Source organism: Podarcis pityusensis, assembly GCF_964106645.2.
Source record: "Podarcis pityusensis genome assembly, chromosome: 1".
Lineage (NCBI taxonomy): Eukaryota > Metazoa > Chordata > Lepidosauria > Squamata > Lacertidae > Podarcis > Podarcis pityusensis.
Genome location: NC_138028.1, coordinates 113,077,998 through 113,097,656, shown reverse-complemented (window position 1 = coordinate 113,097,656; position 19,659 = coordinate 113,077,998). Strand labels below are relative to the sequence as shown.

General features: G+C 41.5%; 1 protein-coding gene and 1 long non-coding RNA gene across 2 annotated transcripts in view; one reads left to right on the top strand and one right to left on the bottom strand.

Moving 5' to 3' along the window:
* Positions 1 to 4,558, top strand: part of ZNF804A (zinc finger protein 804A) — a 260,558-nt gene extending 256,000 nt beyond the window's left edge. The window contains exon 5 of the transcript XR_013991148.1: positions 4,547 to 4,558. The gene's annotated coding sequence lies outside the window, so the exon portion shown is untranslated. The remainder of the gene's footprint in view (positions 1 to 4,546) is intronic.
* Positions 4,559 to 8,018: 3,460 nt separating this feature from the next.
* The window catches only part of LOC308458828, a 33,352-nt gene continuing 21,711 nt past the window's right edge, over positions 8,019 to 19,659 (bottom strand). Inside the window, exon 3 of the long non-coding RNA XR_013977708.1 lies at positions 8,019 to 8,560. This is a non-coding gene — a long non-coding RNA (uncharacterized lncRNA). The remainder of the gene's footprint in view (positions 8,561 to 19,659) is intronic.

Below are 19,659 nucleotides of genomic sequence, written 5' to 3'. Positions count from 1 at the left end.
TGATTGGTATTTGCTTAATGTCATCACGTTTCAATAGAGCATTTCTTCGTATTGCTAGGTAGAATCAACATACGTTCCTTTTATTTACCTCTTGCCGATTCAATCAATAATTAACACTCCTGCTTATCAGAATGGCTCAATGACATGTTTAACTTACAAAGCAATGGGTGGCCTGTTATTTTCATTTTCTTCATCCAGAGATCTCTGTTGCATATTAACTGAATGCCCTCCCCACCCGCAGCCATTCCATTACAAGAATGAAATACCGACAGTGGTAATATGATAGCAAAGTAAATGTCATGGGTTTAAAGGGACTGGGAGGATATGTATTTGCCACCTGCAGAAATCATATGTTGATTAAATTTATGAATGTTGCTCTGATATTCCAGATATGCCTATCTAGTAGTATCAGGCAAACATCAGTGGTAGATGCCAAGCTCCTGCAATATTGCCACCAGTTCATTCACCATACCTTTCCTCCTTTATCAGAGAGGCCAAACACATGCAATAATGTGCCATCAAACTGCAGCAGGTAAAACTAGCCTCTGAATATTATTTATTGGCATGTGGATGCAGATTACATGGGCACTTTATTACCTGCTAATTTACCACCTGCTGACTGAAGGATGGTAAAAGTCTAGTATTTGTTTTATAGGAATTCATTATGCCATTAACCTTTCACTCCTCTGGGCCACACGGAAGGGTTTCTCTGGTTAAATCACTCCTGTAATAACCTTCTCCAAATGAAAATAGTGATTCATAGCATTCGCATGGAAAGTGCAAGGCTAAGTAAATGATTTCTGAATGCTCTATATACAAAAGCACATTTTTGCAACAACAAGTTGGTTGGATTGCAATCCCCAGAAGAACAGCAGGAAGAGTCAAATGTGCTGGGTTGTTTTTTGTTTTGTTTTTGTCTCTATGGCTTACTTTCCTGTTTCGTTTAATTTTGTCGGCTTAAGTAACCAGGTCCCTGTTATATATTTATGTCCATATATCTGTATGTATGAATTAAAGGAGAGAAAACTACATTTACTTTCAAGTGGCATACACAATGCAAATATTACGTGTTTCTGCTGTGTGGTGGAGAAGTCCATCTCAAGTGCTCTACAAAGCAATTGCCTGTAGTTACGTTGTAAAGTAATACAGCTTGGAATGGCAACATTACTGGTTTCATTCCAGTAGTCTTTCTTGCTTCTCACATTGATCTGAGAAGGAACGCCAGACGGCGCACAGATCCTAAACATTTACACCCATATATTTCTCCTCCCACCAGTGCCAAAATATGCTACTGGAATGCCATGTTTTATGTAATGTTGAAGTATTTTTAATTTTTGGCATCGAACAGATCAAATGACATTCTTGTCTCATTTATTTATATACCATCATTCATCAAAAGTTGAATCCAACAATTTTTTTTAAAAAAATCGATCCCAATAAGACCATAAGAAGACAGAAATTTTTAAAAGGCAGAAAAAGGTTCACATATGAAGTGCTTTTTTTCTGGGGGGGCACAGGTGTACACATACCCCTAAACATTTTGTGAATCTAAGTTTGGCCTCATTGAGGGGCAGTATTTCAATATGAGTAGTAAAATGAGAGTACCCCTATACATTTTTTTAGGGGGGAAAGCACTGCACAGATGCATCACACTTTAAAAGCCGATATGAATGAAAATGTTTTTCCCTGATGCCTAAGAGACAGTAAGAATCATATTGCAAAGTCTCATTGGGAAAGACATTCCATACTCTAGGCATCACCACTGAAAACTCCCTCTTATGCATCCCAGTGCTCTTCGTGTCACCCTAATTTGAACAGAGTTGCTATGTCATGAAGTACAGTGGTGCCTCGCAAGACGAAATTAATTCATTCCGCGAGTTTTTTCGTCTAGCGAATTTTTTGTCTTGCGAAGCACGGTGTCGGAAAAGTTTTGGAAAAGCTTCAAAAATCACCAAAAACCTCAAGAAAGGCTACCACACCGCATTCTATGAGTTGCTCCTCGAAGTCAAGTCGCAACTGTATTAACGGTGTTAAGAAAAAGGAAACAAACTTGCAAGACATTTTCGTCTTGCGAAGCAAGCCCATAGGGAAATTCATCTTGCGAAGCAGCTCAAAAACCGCAAAACCCTTTCGTCTAGCGAGTTTTTCGTCTTGCGAGGCATTCGTCTTGTGGGGCACCACTGTAACACCATCCCTATTGGGCCATTCTCAGTGAAGAACCATGTTGTGCCGCTTTTTCTTCTGATTGCAGCTCTGCTGCTCTTTGAAGCTAAAGGAAAGACTGATCGGCCATTTGCCACCTCATATTGATTATGGTGGGAATCTTTACCCCACCCCCTTAAAGTTGTTTGAAATGTCCATTCTTCTGTAGGACACAAATGGAGCCATAGAAGTGTGGAGTCATTTTTCAGCCTAGATGATCATACAGTCTAGATGATCATATATGGTCCACTTCATGAACTTAACAGGCAGTCTTCAAATTCCTGTGGTAGAGGCACATGCCCTCTCATCAGTAGGGAGGTATCCACTTGTTCAAATGAACCTATCCTCTCTTTGCACACCTAAATCTGTTCTGGGTTCCCCCCCAGTGCTTCAGAGCAGATTTGGGATGCTGGAGCGCAAAGAGAGAGGAAGGAGGAGAAGTTACATTGCAAACATGGAAACTCCTGCACTGGAAGATCTGCTTAGGTAGCAGATCAACCATAATCTGCGATGTGAGCACTTGTGGAGACCTGAGCAGATTTGCCCCATGAGAAATAGCAAGCGTTGGTGGTGGGAGTCCATGCCATTCATAATTTGTTGTTGGTTTCTTATTATATTATGTACATGATGGCAGAGGATGGCTGCCTGTTTCTCCACAATGGGAACTGGAGTGCCACTCATTAAGCATATGAAATGGGCCCTTCATACTATCTGCAATGACATCAATTTCCAAATGTCTCTATTAAGGACAGTAGCAGTTGTCGAAGTAGCTGGTTGTTTTCATCCAAAGTTTCACAACAGCATTTCCTGCCTTTTCCAAGCAGACACACTGGGGCAATATGTACCATGTTCAAAACAGTTTGATAGTTGGGCATTTGGATTATTGGTACATCTGTCTAAACCAGAATCCTGGTCCATCAGACATCCTTGTTCCAAATAAAGCCTTGACCCATAGTATAAAGAGCTCTTGAATAAAAGATTGATATAAACAGCACTAATTAGATTTTTGTTCATGTCGCTGAAATCATTAGTGGAGGAATATAAAATATCACATACATATTTTGCTAACACCACCTCTCAGTTTTTAATGTTTGTTCTGAAATTTGCATGTTTAATGATATGCTGTTTCCCCCCATCACAGTAGTAGTCAAATTATGCAAAAACTTAATTTATTTCAGCCTGTTCCAAGTAATTGTTTTCTACTGCTTTTTATGTTTCCATCTTTTAAAAAAAGAAAAAAGAAAAATCCATGAACATATAAGAGCATAAACATATTTGTAACCAAAAGAAAGTAATAAGAAAGAGAGAGAGAGAGAGAGAGAGAGAGAGAGAGAGAGAGAGAGAGAGAGAGAGAACTATCAATGGCTACCCTGCAAGGGAAACAATATACTACTGCCATAAATTAAAACTTTTTCATTTTTGTTATTTTAAAGATTTTTTTCAGGAGGTCCACAATACAAAGTTTTGTCATTAATCACCAGTGTTAGTTGGCAGGCATCAAACATTTCATATGCTGCCATATCTTGCCAGCACAGTCTGAATATTATTAGCATCATTTATATAAAAAATAAAACTTTGCCAAAGCTTTTAGAATTGCCTCTCAATTTGTCTCTGGCTCAATTGTATTTTATTCATTAGTTTTGCCACAATCATTAGAAACCATATTTGTCCATACCTTTAGTGAACAGATCACAAGAGTTTGTACACTCCACCAGGCAGCTGCTATGTACCACTTGTTGCAAGTAGGATAGCAAATCTGCAATTCATGATTTCCACACATCACTAAACAAAACTACAGGGATCAATGGGAAGCAGCAGAGTAAGTTATTACCTTCATCCTTCCTGCAGAATGCAAATATATTTCCCTCTATCCACCATCATGAAAGGATAGCATCTCTTCCCAGCATTAGGGCGTGTGGAATAGCGATTTCCCCTTAATCCCATATTAGGGAAAGATTTTTCCCCACACACTGTTTCTACACTTAAAGCCCAGCATTCACTAGGGACATAACAATCATTGGAAAAGCTCTACCATATCGTCTCATCCTTGTAGATGGGAATACGGGCTAGGAGCCAGGAATATGCAGGTTTGAAAATCAACTCTCACCAATTCACTTCCAATGCAAAATTAACTCAAACCCTTGGAAGATTATTGTCAATTGACAGTAAGGCTGCTTCTTCATTTATTTCTCACACTTTCCATCCTCAGATAATGAAGGCTGCCTAACAATAGTATTATAAAAATGCAGAGATTTCTTAACTAGTAAGTCAATAAATCACCTGTCAAAATTAACCTTAAAAATCAGCATAATAATCACTGCCTACGCTTAACGCACAGCAGCAGCAGATGTTTTCAGAAGAAAAGGCGATGAAAGCTCACTGGATTTTTTAAAAAAGAATTTGCAGAATCCTATAATAGAGCCAGGTGGGCAACCTTCAAGAGATGTTCCATATTCTGAGTGGAAAACGTCTTATCTCTTGTGCCATGCATCTGATGAAGGAGGGATCTGAGCAGGATTTTAGTGGTGGATTTTTGTGGTTCACAAACAAGGGGGTGGTTCTTCTGATACAAGAGAGTGCAGTTTTCTGGTTGCTAGGGCAGGGACAAGATGCACATGTTGAGGCGTGGCAGTGGGATGTTTACGCCAATGCCAGGCTTCAGCCAGCCTCTGCTGGACATCAAGACGCTAGGAGTTGGTGTATTTCAATAGTTTAACTGGTCGCATATGGACAGGGGGGTGCAGAAATTTTAATTGGGTGGGAAGAATGAGAACATGTAAGCACCCTTAAGCACTTTAAAAAAAAAAAATTTTATTAAGGATTTTCTTGTTTTACAGAAGTGTAGTGCCTCGTATTTTTTTTTTATGTAACATTTTTACAAATCCGTTTCATTTGTTGAGGCATTAGGGGGAGAAGGGAAAAAAAAGAAAAAAGAAAGGGGGGTGGAGAGAGGGAAGATGGATGGGGGTGGGGTGGGGTGGCGGTGTTTCTATTATGTTTAATGTATGTAGAGTTTGGTGTCAGCGTTGCTTGTATTGTTCACTTGTGTTCCTTTGGTGGTGAGAGAGGTTGGGGTTGGCCTAGGGTGTGATTGTTTGCTTGTGATTGGCTGTGGTGATCTTTGTTTTTGTGTGTGAGTGAGGTGGGTGGGTGTTTTGGGTCAGGTTAGCTATATTGATTTGTATGCTGTTGGTGGATTATTGTCATTGTCCTGTTGGGCTGTGTATGTGATAAAGGGGAGCCATACCGGGGTGAAGGCGTCTTCTTCTGTTTGTCCCAGTGTCAGTTTCAGTTTATTAGTTAATTTTTCTAGTAGGGCTGTTTCCCATACTATTTGGTACCATTGGTCCATGCTTACTCCTGACAGGTCTCTCCAGTGTCTGGTTATGGTGTTTCTGGCTACTGAGAGCTGGTGGGTTATGAGTTCTTTGTGGTGTAAATGGGCATTGTTGTCTTGGAAGATGTTTAGTAGGGCCAATTCTGGGGTGATGTCTATTACTTGCTTAGTTATTTTACATATTTCTTGTATGGCTGTTGTCCAGAATAGTTGGATTTTGGGACACTCCCACCACATGTGGAGGTATGTGCCTGTGGAGGTGCACCCTCTCCAGCATTTTGGTGAGGTTCCTGGGTGTATTAGCGCTAGTTTCCTTGGTGTTAGGTACCACCTGTAGGTGAGTTTCAGTGTGAGTTCTTTTCTTTTCGTTGATATGGATTTAAAGGGGGGTTTAGACCACATTCTGGTCCATTGAGTGGGGTTAATCTCATAGCCTATGTCATTCTCCCATTGTTTTTTGATTGCGTCTAGGGGATTTGCGGGATTTTGGAGTAGTATTTTGTATATTGCGGATACCGTCCCTTTACCGTTTCCCTTTGTTGTTAGGAGGAGGTTTTCGAAGGTTGTCAGGGGCCTAGTTGCTGCTGATTTTACCGTTGGGTTGTTTAAGAGGGCATGTAGTTGGTGTTGTGTTAACCAGGGCATTTGGGTGTCTTCTAGTTTGTCTTGTATTTCTTGTGTTGACAAGGGTTTGTTATTTTTATAAAAGTCTATTAGGCGATATAAGCCTTTGGTTCACCAGGTTTTTATCTTGAGGTTTTGTGCTGCATGGTGGAATAATGGGTGGTACGCCAGGGGGATTAGTGGGGATGGCGTTGGGGATAGTTTGCCTATTTGTGTTTTCCATGCTTTGAGCATGGTCTGTGTGTACCTGTTAAGTGTTGTGGGAATTTTCTTTAGTTTGTTTGGGAGGAGTGAGTATGTTGTGGTGCAGGTGTTTTCAATTGTGTCCCTCTCTAGGTGTACCCATTGTTTTGTCTCATCTTCTAGTATATATGGGATTATGTGGCGTATTTGGTTGGCATTGTAATATGCTTCTATGTTGGGGATTCCCCATCCTCCTTCTGAGGTGGGGAGGTGCAGGTATTTGGGGCTTATTCGATGTAGGAAAAAAGCACTCAAAACAAGAATACACTGCATCACCAAAAAAGACGGCAACATAACATTCTCCCCCGAAGAAATAACCTCAGAATTTGCAGAATTCTACTCCAACCTATACACCTCCCATAACCCACCAGAGAAGGAAATCAGAACATTTCTAGCAGGACTGACCATGCCTACCCTAACTGATGAGGAACAGGAATTCATGGACAGCCCTATCACCCCAGAGGAAATAGATGCGGTCCTCAAAAACCTGAAACCACACAAAGCCCCAGGCCCAGACGGCTTCACAGCAGAATTCTATAAGAAATTCAAAGAACCCTTGATGCCCTACATGACCCGCCTATTCAACGACATCATAAAAGGGGGCCCCATCCCCAAAACCTGGACCCACTCCAAAATAGTCTCCATCCCAAAACCACTAAAAGACAGCCTCAAAGTAGAATCATACCGCCCAATCTCATTAATAAACCCTTAAGCACTTTTGAACATTTTAGGGCTACTCAGTGTGTGGGAATGTGAGCTAGGATATAGAGCAGATGTGGTGAACCATTGGCCCTACAGGTGTTGCTGAGCTACACCTTTCATCATCTCAGCTTGCTGGGTCTGATGGGTATTGTAGTTTAGCAACATCAGGAGAGGCAAAGGTTCACCACACTTGATTTCTAGCATCCTTGAGGATAACCTTGCCCAGAAGGGGTAGAAAGCTTCAGTATTCAAGGTAATGGTGTAGTCCAGCTAATGGAGTTAGGACTTTTCACGCTCTTTGACCCGGGCAGGGTTTTGGCTTCCCCAAGTTACCATATTTTTCGCTCTATAAGATGCACCAGACCCTAAGACGCACCTAGTTTTTGGAGAAGGAAAACAAGAAAAAAAATATTCTGAATCCCAGAAGCCAGAACAGCAAGAGGGATCGCTGCACAGCGAAAGCAGTGATCCCTCTTGCTGTTCTGGCTTCTGGGATAGCTGCGCAGCCTGCATTCGCTCCATAAGACGCACACACATTTCCCCTTACTTTTTAGGAGGGAAAAGTGAGTCTTATAGAGCAAAAAATATGGTAGTTAACCAAGACCAACTACCTGCGCTCTTTATTCACCCACCTCCGGAAGATATTTGCAGTAATAACTGAGGCCCTAGTTCAACCCATCCTGTCTCTTGACTCTTCATTATTGGTCTGTTTGCAGAACAACCGGCAGGCACCAGGAGCAAATGAAAAAAAGAAGTTCTTGAAGATTAGCTACTAAAATCCTTGTTTCACAGAACGAAAGGTGGGGGGGAATTCATGGAGGCATTAAAACAGACAAGTGCATTAACAATTTTAAAATAAGCTTTTTATTACTTAATATATTTTCACCCTAAATTCTAAGTATAGCGGAAAAGCAGAGAACACAGCAGCGCCGCATTAATTTTTCAAGCCCTAATGTGCTAGACAGGGAATAAGTTATTACATCTGTTGCCCTCTGGGAGGAAAGAATGAAAAGCACAAAAATGATTCTCCCCCGTTAGGACTGAATCACTGAATAACAGCTGATTTATGCAGGAGAGACACAAAAGGAAAGCTTACAGCAGCTTTTGTGTCATCATTAGGAGCGAACACTGCACTCTACAACCAGTGCAGCAAGATTAGGAGACATGGCGGGGCTTATTTGTTCTCCTCAAGGGGGCCTTTACAATTAGAGGAGAATTTCAAATGAGCATCTCATGCACGCTTGATGATAATCTGTGTGGAAGATACTCCTTTTTCATGTCAAAATTGCAGCCTGTGTACCTCTCCTTGGAACATTCACCGGAGGAGGAGAAAGACAATTGCCTTGGAAGATCCCCAGACAATATGGCGGTTCCAGTTGAGGTGCTTCAGAGAAAGTTCCCACTTTGTGTTATGCTCTTGTGGAGTGAAATGCCAGACTTTTGGATCAGTTCCTAGAGGGAAGGAAAACATCCCATGAAGTTCTTCCTTTTTATGAAATGCGGAAGCATCTGCTGGTTTCTTGAGCAAATTTGGTAGGCAGGAAATGGAAGCCAGGAGTGCCTTTTCATAAAGATCACCTCCTTCCATATCTAAAGTCATTGCCAAGTACATCTTGATAGAGACCTAGAATAATGAGCCAGTAAGCTGAAAAAGCTACCCATTTGTGAAGGGAAAGGAACATTTGGACATCACAGAGAGAGAAGGGAAATCAGTGTTTTCTTCCTGCCACTTAATAGGCACAACACACACACATGGAAATTTCACCTCCATGGCTGTCCTTCCCCCTCCTGCCATGCAGGAAGGGCAGGGAATGTGGTCTAGGTTCTGTCAGGGGTGGATTGGGGGAGGTATTGGATCCGTTATCTTTGAATGCCCTTCAAATGAGGATGTGTCCTGATACTGTACTTAGGTCTCATTCACTTGTACCATGCCTAGAAAGCATGGGTCTGAGTGATTTCCCACATGCCCCACTCTTTTCCAATTTGTTTGCAATAGATCAGAACAAATGTCAATCTCGGGGGAACCCAAATGGCCATTTGTTCTGATTGAGCACTAAAAAGTTGTTTTCCATGGGGGAAAGCAATGGGAGAAGAGGAAGCCCATAGTTTTTCTCCCATTGGGATCACAGGATCTTATACTGAATCAGATCGATGTTCCATCTAGCTCAGGATTTTCTACTTTGAATGACAGCAGCTCAGCAGGGTTTCAAGCAACGCTCTTTCCTGAATATGCCTTGAACCCAGAACTTTGAGAGCTCCTGCATGCAAAGCTGCTACTCGACCACTGAGCCAAGGCCCCTCCCTAATTAATGAGACCATTGGGAGGGGAAATTGGGTTTTTGTTGTTGTTTAACGCTAACAGAGGAACCATTTCAAAAAGGCAGAGTGTATCCATCACCACCACCTTCTGCCTTGCTTGAGCAAGGTCGCTAGATCTTTGGATTAGGCTCATTTTTCACCTTCCTTCTCCATCCCTGCCTTGTTATTGCTTAGCCAGTTTACAATAGTTCAGTCAGTAGGTTTGGGCCCTATGTTGGGTGAAATATTTCTGCATTGCAGGGTGTTGAACTGGATGATCCTCATAGCCCCTTCCAACTCTACAAGCCTATGATTCTATGAATTCTATACCAGCTTACCTGGGAGTTAGTCTCATTGAACTCAATAGGACTTACTTCTGAGTAGACACTACGGGATTGCATTTTAATAGATCATTTTTAAGATCCAATTTCTCCCTTTGGGTTTCAGGCTACTACTTATTATTAGCCCCAAACCAACTACTCTAGGAAATTTAAATTGTTCGCTTTTCTTTTTTCATTGTTACCAACAGAAGGGATGGAAGATAAACTGTTCCAAGGGTTAATATATCATAGTAGTATATTGACTGTGTGCCTTCCCCTTTAAGGAGAGACACTCAGGCCTGAGAGCCATTTGGATTTGAGGTTTGAAAATTCTGTCAACACCCACACTTGATGAACAAACATGGTCTCTTGGCTGCCTGCAGTTCCAACCATCTGTTTGAATGACAGAATTCCTGCCTGTCTCATAAGTTGGTTGAAGTGTCTCTACTTGGATTGTTGAAGTGCCAAGTAGTATAAGTTCTGCAGCATCAAAGTGAATTGACTCAACAAATACCTCATCTTCTATACAGTGCCTCAGTTTGGTAAGACGGTACTACTGGCACCAGGAACCAAAACATTTGTAAAGAACTACATAACTTTTAGAAGACATCTGAAGGCAGTCCTGTATTGGGAAATTTTTAATGTTTGAAGTTTTATTATGCTTTCATATTTTGCTGGAAGCTGCCCAGAGTGGCTGGGGAAACCCAGCCAGATGGGCCAGTATAAATAATAAAGTTGTTGTTGTTATATTTACCTATATATTAAAATAGCAGAAAGGCTGAATGGGAGAAGCACATTACTATGGGGTAGGTGGGTATGTAGTTGTCAAGTGGACACTTTGCTATACAGAGTATTTGATATAGCCAAACAAACCCAAAATAAGCATGTTTGCCATTAACATTTTCCATGTAGACGATCCTATAACAGCCATTGGCTCTGGGTTGTTCTTACAGCACTTTAAGTAAACAGAGCATTCTTGAGTTGTGCCTTCTCCCTGAACCCTTTATAAGGACCATATTGCTACTTCTGGTAGGATGCAGGAATAAGCTTTAGACTACAGCTTCCATTATCCTCAGCCAGCATGGTGAAGGGTGATAGAAGCTGTAATCCATAGTATCTGGAAGGTAGCATTGCCTACCCCTGGCCTAAACTGACCCTTTTAGAATCAGAGCTTCATAATGTGCCCTCTTCACAAAGGGGGTCCCACTTCAAGATCAAGCTGGTAGATTTAGGGGCTCCTGGGCATGTTTTGAGGTGTTGATAAAAGAACTGTCTGTGCTATAGACATATTGTCTATCAGTGAAATGTGGTATGTTCCATTACCAAGGCTCTGGAAAAAAAACTGAATGACTGCTAGATGGTGTCCCAGGATTTGTAATTAAATAATTGTGGGGATTTTTGTTTTTCTTTTAAAGAATGAAATAAAAGGACAAGCATCACACAAACAATATTGGCTTTCTGCACATGATGAGTCATCAGCTTTGGTCATAAATTATTAGACCATATGGTGGTGTGCCAGGATGAAAGTACTTGAGTATCAATTCATAATGAAGCCTCACTTTGCATCCTCTCACCGTTCATCCAAAGCATTGTGTTCTGCATTTTCATGTTGTACAAGTTGCGAAGAATGAAACAGCTTTCTTTGAAAAACTGTAATACCTGGCGTGGTGAATTTAGTGTTGTTCTGGATACTGTTCTCCAGTTCCTTGACATTTGTTTCTTTTTCTGCAAAAGAGGCTTCTATTTTTTTCTACCTCATTCTCAGGGCACTTGAGAATTTCTTGAGAATTTCTGTGTGGGTATGAGCATACCTTGTCATTGTGGGTTGTGTCTGTCTGTTTCCAGTAAACATTTCTCCAGCAATCTGCAGCCTCCCCAGCTGCCTTTGCTTCCTAATCTGAAAAGGTCCCAAGGGAGGAGTTACTTTAGGATGTTTTCACATGGGTCTTACTTGAAGCACAGGCACCAAGGATGGCTCCAGAGTGCAGACCACTTATGAGATGGTCAGTTGAATGAATGGAAGGAATACACACAAACACACATTGGCTGCTTCAAGAGTAAAGCAAGCACATGAAAACCCCTGCATTATACCCATGAGATTTTCAACAAAATATTATTTCTTTCAAATGCAATTTCTACTCTCATTAACTTATGGTTTAAAAAAATGTAGGAGAAATTTTCATCACAGCAATAGATGAATTGCCTCTTCTTCTTATGGTGATTGACAGTGTCTTATAAATAAGGATGGGATTTTCTGAAAATCTTGCTGCTGAGTTTATCCACACAGGGTTTTTTTTTCTTTCCTAATTCCTGTTTCATTCCTTGATCTTAATGAGAAGATCAAGTCTTTAAGGGTTCCATGAAAAATATGAGCGGTTCTTGCATATCATACACCCTAAGTTTCTTAAAGGAACCAGCTCCTAAGCAGATATATACAGCAATGCCTGTAACAATATAAATATATGTATGAATTAATACTTATAAAATTAGGATGCAGATATATTTTAAAAATGGATTTAATAATTGTCACTTTTTTCCAGAAAAAGTCCCTGTGCCAGAGTGAGTGCACCCTGTCTCATCTTTAAAAAGTGGGGGGCAGTGGAAAGGAAACTCATTGGGACATCTATGTCACTGTCTGGTTTTGAAGTTGAAGTCAGTTGTTCTAGAGCAGGGCTAGAACTTCAGAATCAGTCACGACTCCTGAGTGCTGTGCCCACTGCCAAATATGCAGCGTTACTAGCCTGAGTAAAGGCCTTTTTCTTACATACAAATGAGACCCCCTCTGTGTGTTTGGGCAAGAGCCAGAACAGCTTAATAGCTCCAATATTGTAGATGAGACCTCCTAATCTTACAAAGTCCTTCCATATACTCTCTCTCTCTCATCTTCCTTTCACCGAACTGTGGTATTGGTTATAGGCTTTCCCCACTAATATGTGTCATGCCGTAGGAAATTCCCAGGTGAACATATTACTATATATATATATGCTTTTGTACCTTTAAAAGACTTTTGATGAATTCATTGGCTCAGATCTTTACATGGAGTCTTTTCAGTATGCTCACCATAAGTAGCTCTTTGTTCGTCTGCTTTGAAAAGCTCTTCACCACTGCGCAGTCCTATCAGATGACAGATAGGACTGAATTCCACTGGAACCGTTCAGACTCTACCATTGTGATGAGATGCTAAGCTCAATAAGCCTATGAGATACTGTTGAAGGGACTGTGTAATTGGGACTTAAAGATGAGATGGCACCAGTTTGCAGATGTGCAAGTCAGATGTGCTCGCTCTCTCTCTCTCTCTCTCTCTCTCACACACACACAGTGATTATTGTTGTCCTGTTGGTGGGCAAGGGATAAACAAGTGGAGGCCTGGGAAAGGAACCAAGTTTGACCTGATCCTGTTAAAAATCTGTGTAAAATGTATAAGTTACTTTTGGAGTGGCATACAAAGGATGAACAAGTTAAATCAGTGGTGATAGATTGGGCAAGAGATGTAGGACATAACATAATTTTTGAGGATTGGGAAAGATTGTGGAAGAGAGGGGTCAAGTTCACTGCATGTACAATATGTACAATTTCATCAAAGGAAAATATGATGAAAATGATGTATAGATGGTATTTGACTCCTGTGAAACTAGCAAAGATTTATCATAATTGTGATAACCTATGTTGGAAATGTAAAGAAAAAGAAGGAAATTTTTATCACATGTGGTGGACCTGCCCCATGGTGAAAGACATAATGAATTGAAAAAAATGTTGAAATATACATTTATAAAGAAACCAGAGGCCTTTCTTCTTGGAATAATAGGTTTGGAATTGCCCAAGAAAGATGTTAAATTATTTTTGTATGCCACAACTGCTGCTCGAATCTTACTAGCTAAGAAGTGGAAAACGCAAGAACTACCAACTGTGGAAAAATGGCAGATGAAGATGATGGACTTTTTGGAGCTAGCCGACCTGACCGGAAGAGTCCGCAACCAGAATGAGGAGGAGTATCAGGAAGAATGGACGAAATTTAATGACTACTTGGTTAAATATGTTAAGTTAAATTAATTGGAAAAAGATTGCAATTACTAGTTGGGCTTAGGATTTAAATAAGTAATGAGATGAATTATTATGTTTAATGCTGAATTGGGAAGAAAGAGTGATGTTAAGTGATTAAGTTAAGATTATAAGAACCTTGATTTGGAAAACCGTTAACATGATTTGCATTGAAATTCAACTAGGGAGATACAAGGAAGTCACATAACAATTTTAAGATTAGTTTCAATAAGGTTATGATTTATGTTTGTCTGTTTATTTGTTGGTGCGTTTCTTATTTCTGTGAAAATCAATTTAAAAAATTGGGGGGGGGGGGAGTTTGACCTGATCCTAACAACTCCCCGTTATTATTCAGCTCAGCTGCTTTGACCCACATGGCAATCAGGATTGAAAAGAGGGAAAAGAAATATGAGAGAACTTCTGTTGCTAATACACACTAAGGTTGGGGGGGTTGGGGGGTCAAGAAACAGAAAATGTCTCTTCTTATCAGAATTGCAGAGGAGGAGAACTCAACCCAAACATTTGTTCAGGCAAGGTGAGGTGACCACCTCAGGTGGCACGTTCCACAGTAGCAGCATATCCCATTGTAATTCTCCCCACCCACCCCCCTTGTTCCTGATGTAGATCTTCCTTACGCCTTCTTCCCTGGTGGGGAGGCAGGGTGCCATTTTGTGGTTCACCTCAGGTGCCAAAATGTCTCGGGCTAGGCCTGCCTTTGTTGCTCATCATGCTTCAGAAAAATGCACTGAAGAGCCCCTTCCCTATTTCATGTGTAGCGAGTAGTAAGTACAGCCCATGTCAGTCTTCAGAACTTGCTCAACTCAAAATATGGCCACTGATAGAAGCTAGATGCAAATGAACAATGCAGAGATGTGTTGTGTGAGATGATGATGAACAGGATCTGGGTTATCACAATGATCATGAACCATCATGCTCTGAGAATTTGCAGCAGAGTTCATTAATGGAGTGATTGCAGATTGAGATTCACATTTTACACACACACACACCCCACTGGATCCCAAGACTAGGACTGGAGGAGAAATCACATGGATGGAGAAAAAAATGGTAAGCATATTAAACCAAGTCCAAAGAGAAATTCATGTTTTCTCTTTTAGTGTAACCCAGAACCAAGAAAATAAAGGGGTGATTAACCAGTTTTGTGGGTTGCCCTACAAGTCTACATCACAAAGCAAATGTCAATGCCAGCAGCTGCAGATTATGGAGTTATACTGAGACAAGGCCAACCTTAAAATTGTTGTAGCATGGATCAGATAGCACAAAAATCACAGCAGTTCTAAAATAATTGATTTATTTAAAAAACAAATATTTCCTAATTGAAATACAGATTTCAATTAGGGTATATTTGTTTTTAAATAAATCCATTCTTTTGCAATCTGTTTTAATTAGAACCTGGATTTCTGTGTCAGCAAGAAAGTTTTCAGCTGTGGGTGCATAAGTGATTCAAGTGAATGCGGTTGCTTTTGGTATAACAGTATTCTTGAAATACTTGGAGGAGCCTCTGTCTCTTTTCCCATTAATGGTTGCTTCAGAAGCTGAAGCTCTGTGGTCCCTGGTCTGGCTCAGATTGCACTGCATATGGTTCTTTTACATTAGCATCACCTCCTACTGGAGTATGTGGAGAAAAAACACGACTAACACCCAGCGGCATCTCATCAAATACTTCCATCCTGGTCTGTGTTCCAGATCCTTCAGCTGAGGTGGTGCTATTGTAGAAGAATAATGTACAATGGCCTCAGATAGCGCCTTCCTCCCAACCATCTCTGGAGCTGCTTAAGCAAGACCTGTGTGTCCTATGGGAAGACAGATGCCTGGAAGCACAGGCTAGGGATCATATATCATTGGCTCCTAAAAGGACAATCCATCTGCCTGAGAGAATTCTGTTACTCTATATTCTAGTCCATTTTGTAGTAGTAGTAGCATTCCAAGACTGTATGAGTTATGAGCCTGAGGCAAGGAAGGACTTGTTCCTGTTAACAAAGGTGTGTGTTCTGTTTCCCCGGGTACATAAGGGTTAAGTAGTTCCACTGTGCCTTAATATTGATAAAAGTTTCTAATCTAATTTGTCAAGCTCAGTCCATGAAGAAAAGCTCTGGGATGTGCTGACCAGCAATTTCATACACTGGTGTGACTTGAAAGTGGGCTGTCAGTTTAAATTAAGGAAAAGGCACAGCAGCAGCAGCAGCCCTGCTTTTTCAACTCTCAGTTATTAAGCAAGTGTTTTAAATGTCTAACTGCCTCAAATCGTCATCTTTTACCTGGTTTCTTTTAAGGATCTACAAGCTTTCCATGCAGCGTTTTCATTTACCCTGCTGATTCAGTCTGTGCATTGCATCAAAGATAATCCAAACTGCATGATGGAAGCTGGAAAATGGAAGTCAGGAGTCCACACCAATTCTATAAACCCAAAGTAGGGAACCGGTGGCCCTTCCAGATATTACTGGTCTATAGTCCCCCAAACCTCTGGCATTTGGCCATGCTGACTGTGGCTGATGGGATTTGCAGCCCAACAATGCCTGCAGGACCACATGTTTACCATTCCTGGTAGGAACAGTTGAACTGGGTGTTAAATCCCTTTGAATTCATTGGGAATAACATCTGAATAAACATGTCCATGGATGGACTGTTGGGCTGTTGAAACTCCACTGAAATTATTGGGACGCGAGCAAGTTACTGTGGGCAAAGTTGCAGCTTATTGCTATAAATAGAAGGCAAGAGCATTTTAAACAGTGAGCCTTTGATTTCATAGTCTAAAACACAAATGCCCAGCTGTTGGAAAGGGCTAGGATTTCTTTTGTGCGAGGGTAGGGAAGGAGAAAAAACTTGTTATTGAGTGAAGCTTTGAAAAGTCTTTAATCCACTGCTGTTACAGACAGGGATGAAAAGAGAATGTCTCTCCCTCAAGCGCTCATGGGAACTATGATGACCCTGCAAATGGCCTTTGTGAGGTGAGCAAAACTTTAAAACTGCAACTCCCTGCTGAGCTTGACATTCACTGGAAATGATTGCAATCCATGATAGCACAGAAGTTTGTATTCAACTACCTTTTACTCAGAGTAGAGCTATTGAAATTAATGGACCTAAGTTAGTCATGGTTATTAATTTCAATGGGTCTACCCTGAGTTACATTACAGTTAGTTGACTGCCACCCACAACATATTTTCTTCTCCTTTTACTTAGTTTTCCATGTCAACGTATAAGCTAACTATGACTAGTATGTGTAGCTATACCATCAAATTCTCTATCACTTTCAACTCTCGGGGTGGAAACAGATTTCACTGATGTAGAAATATTTTCTGGAAAGTACTTCATGTGAATACGAACCTTAAAAATAACTGCACCCCACCAACCTATCCCCATTTGGGTTCCTGCTTCTCTGCCATTTGCCTTTTCTCAGCAGGTCTACCTAAAGGGGTCCTGAATTGTGTGTGTGTAGCAGATCATGGGGATTTCTGCACAGCCCTAATAGCAATGCACATCTACCCCACATCACCAGTGCAATTTAGCAACATGGGCAAGTCATTTTGTTGTTCCCCTTGTTAATTTGGGAGTCAGGAATCCTTGCTGATCTACTGCAGGTTACTGAGACATCTGCAGACAGATACCAATCTACCTTCTGTCCACTCCTGGACTATACATATAGACCAATCTCCCTACTTCAGATGGCATCACTTCAACCCATTGAGAGGGTTGGGGATGGTGACACAGGGCCAGAATAACATTTACAGAGATTTACAGTTTCCAAAAAGGACTACAGAGGGGAAACAATCAGGGTTGTGTCCTCTGACCTCACTTGCTGAGGGTATTACAAAATGAAATAAAATGTGTTCTAAACCAAAGGGACTATGATTGTGATTATTAAATAAATTTGTATATTGCCCTTCATCTGAAGATCCCAAGGTGGTTCACAACAGCAGAATACAAAGAGCTATGCCACAATTGATGTATCAGATTTTTGGGGGTGCCATGAGAGTTTTGTTGTTGTTCTGACCTTCTTTTGAATATTTGATATCTGCATTTGATTTGATTTCGGTATTTTATTTTATTGATACTATATGCTGAATACGTGCTTCAACACAACGGAAACAATCCAACCAAAATGAAAAATAATTCAATATTTTACGCCTGACAGCTGATACATGATAGGTGATATACAATGCTGCATATTATACAGTATATATGGCAGCATTTCATAGATGACATGCAGCATTAATTTGTATTTGACAGTTGACTAGTGATGGGGATTGGTAATATTTGGTACACAATGCACATTTACTTAGTTTGCAAAACACAAATGCATTTGAGGTAAGCTCCTTTGTCCCTGAAAATGATCTTACGCTTGCAATTTAAATCGAGAACATTATGAGATTATGTGATTATGCTGTGCCTGGGTGGCCTGTGCTCCTGAGAATAGGTGCTGCTATGTTAGCAGTTGGTTGGTGCCTGCTGTTTCCATTGCTGAAATTGACCTGAACTTTGGGAAATGGCTATACAATCTATAAAGCTATACTGTGCCTCCTTTCATTTGCCCAAGGGCAGGGTATGCATCATGTAAATGTGACCTTTGGTGTGTGTGTGTTGTGGAAGCAAGCCTTGTAACTTCCAACTGTTGGGAAAACAAGAATCTTCAATCATTTTGTAGGGCAGAGGAAGAGAAAAAGGATCTCCAAATTAAAAAAAATTCAACCAAATCGATCAATTTTTAAAATTTGGCATTTGTCAATCAACCACGTGGGAATAATTATATGATGTTTCAATGGCAAATGTATGCTGTGCAGCGGCGTAGCGTGGGTTGTCAGCACCCAGAGCAAGGCAAGTAATTTGCGCCCCCTAACCCGGGGCAAGGCAAGTAATTTGTGCCCCCTAACCCGGGGCAAGGCAAGTAATTTGCGCCCCCTAACCCCTAACCTGCCGCCGCTGCCAGCTTCTTCTTGCTGCTGCCTGGGCTGGTCTGGTGTGGTTCTCTCCCGTGCTCAGCGCTGCGCTGGGTGGCCGCTGCACTGTCCCTCCCCCAGATAGTCCCTCGCTCTCCCTCCGCACTGCTCGCCTGGCACCCACCCCCTCCACAGTGGGCGGCGACCCAGCGGCTCGGATCGGATTCGCACAGCCAGCACTGCAGTGAGAGAGAGTGAGCGAGCCAGGTAGGGGCAGAGAGCCGTGAGTGCAAGCACGCCCCCCCCCAGATGTTGCGCCCGGTGCGGACGGGCCCCCCCCTGCACCCCCAATGCTACGCCACTGATGCTGTGTTTTTATATTGCGATTTTATCCTGTGGACCGCCCTGAGACCTGTGGGTATAGGGCAGTATACAAATTTAAATAATAAATAATAATTTCAAATCTCAGTCTTTGTAGCCATTGTTCACTTACAGTAGACTGTTCTTGTCAGCATCGCCCTTGAGCCAGTGCCACCAACTGGACTCATCCACTTCAGCTCCGACTGGGCTAGGCGAGCTGGGTAGCACTTCCAGAGACCACCTTCTGCACAGGAACAGGTCAAAGTGCTGTGGACTCACAGCTTAGAGTTGTGAGCACCGGATTCACTCCAACAAAAGGACAGTCGTCGCACAGCAGAGTACAGCAGAGTCTAGCAGAGTATATAAACAACTCGGAGAGCAGCTCTGTAGAATATCTTCTTTATTCTATCTACAACTATACAAACTATATACAGAGCTTAATAGGTCTAAGCATAAATGAATGCTGCACTGCACTGAGTGTCTGCAGCTGCTCTTAGCAGCAACCTTATCTCTACACACGATCTCTAACACTCAGTCTCTCTCTCCGACACTGACTGACTTGCTGACTTGGTGCTGGAGCAGAATAAGTAGAGAGCAGAACACGCCTCCTCCTCTCTGGAGAATCAGCAGACTCCTCAGGAGA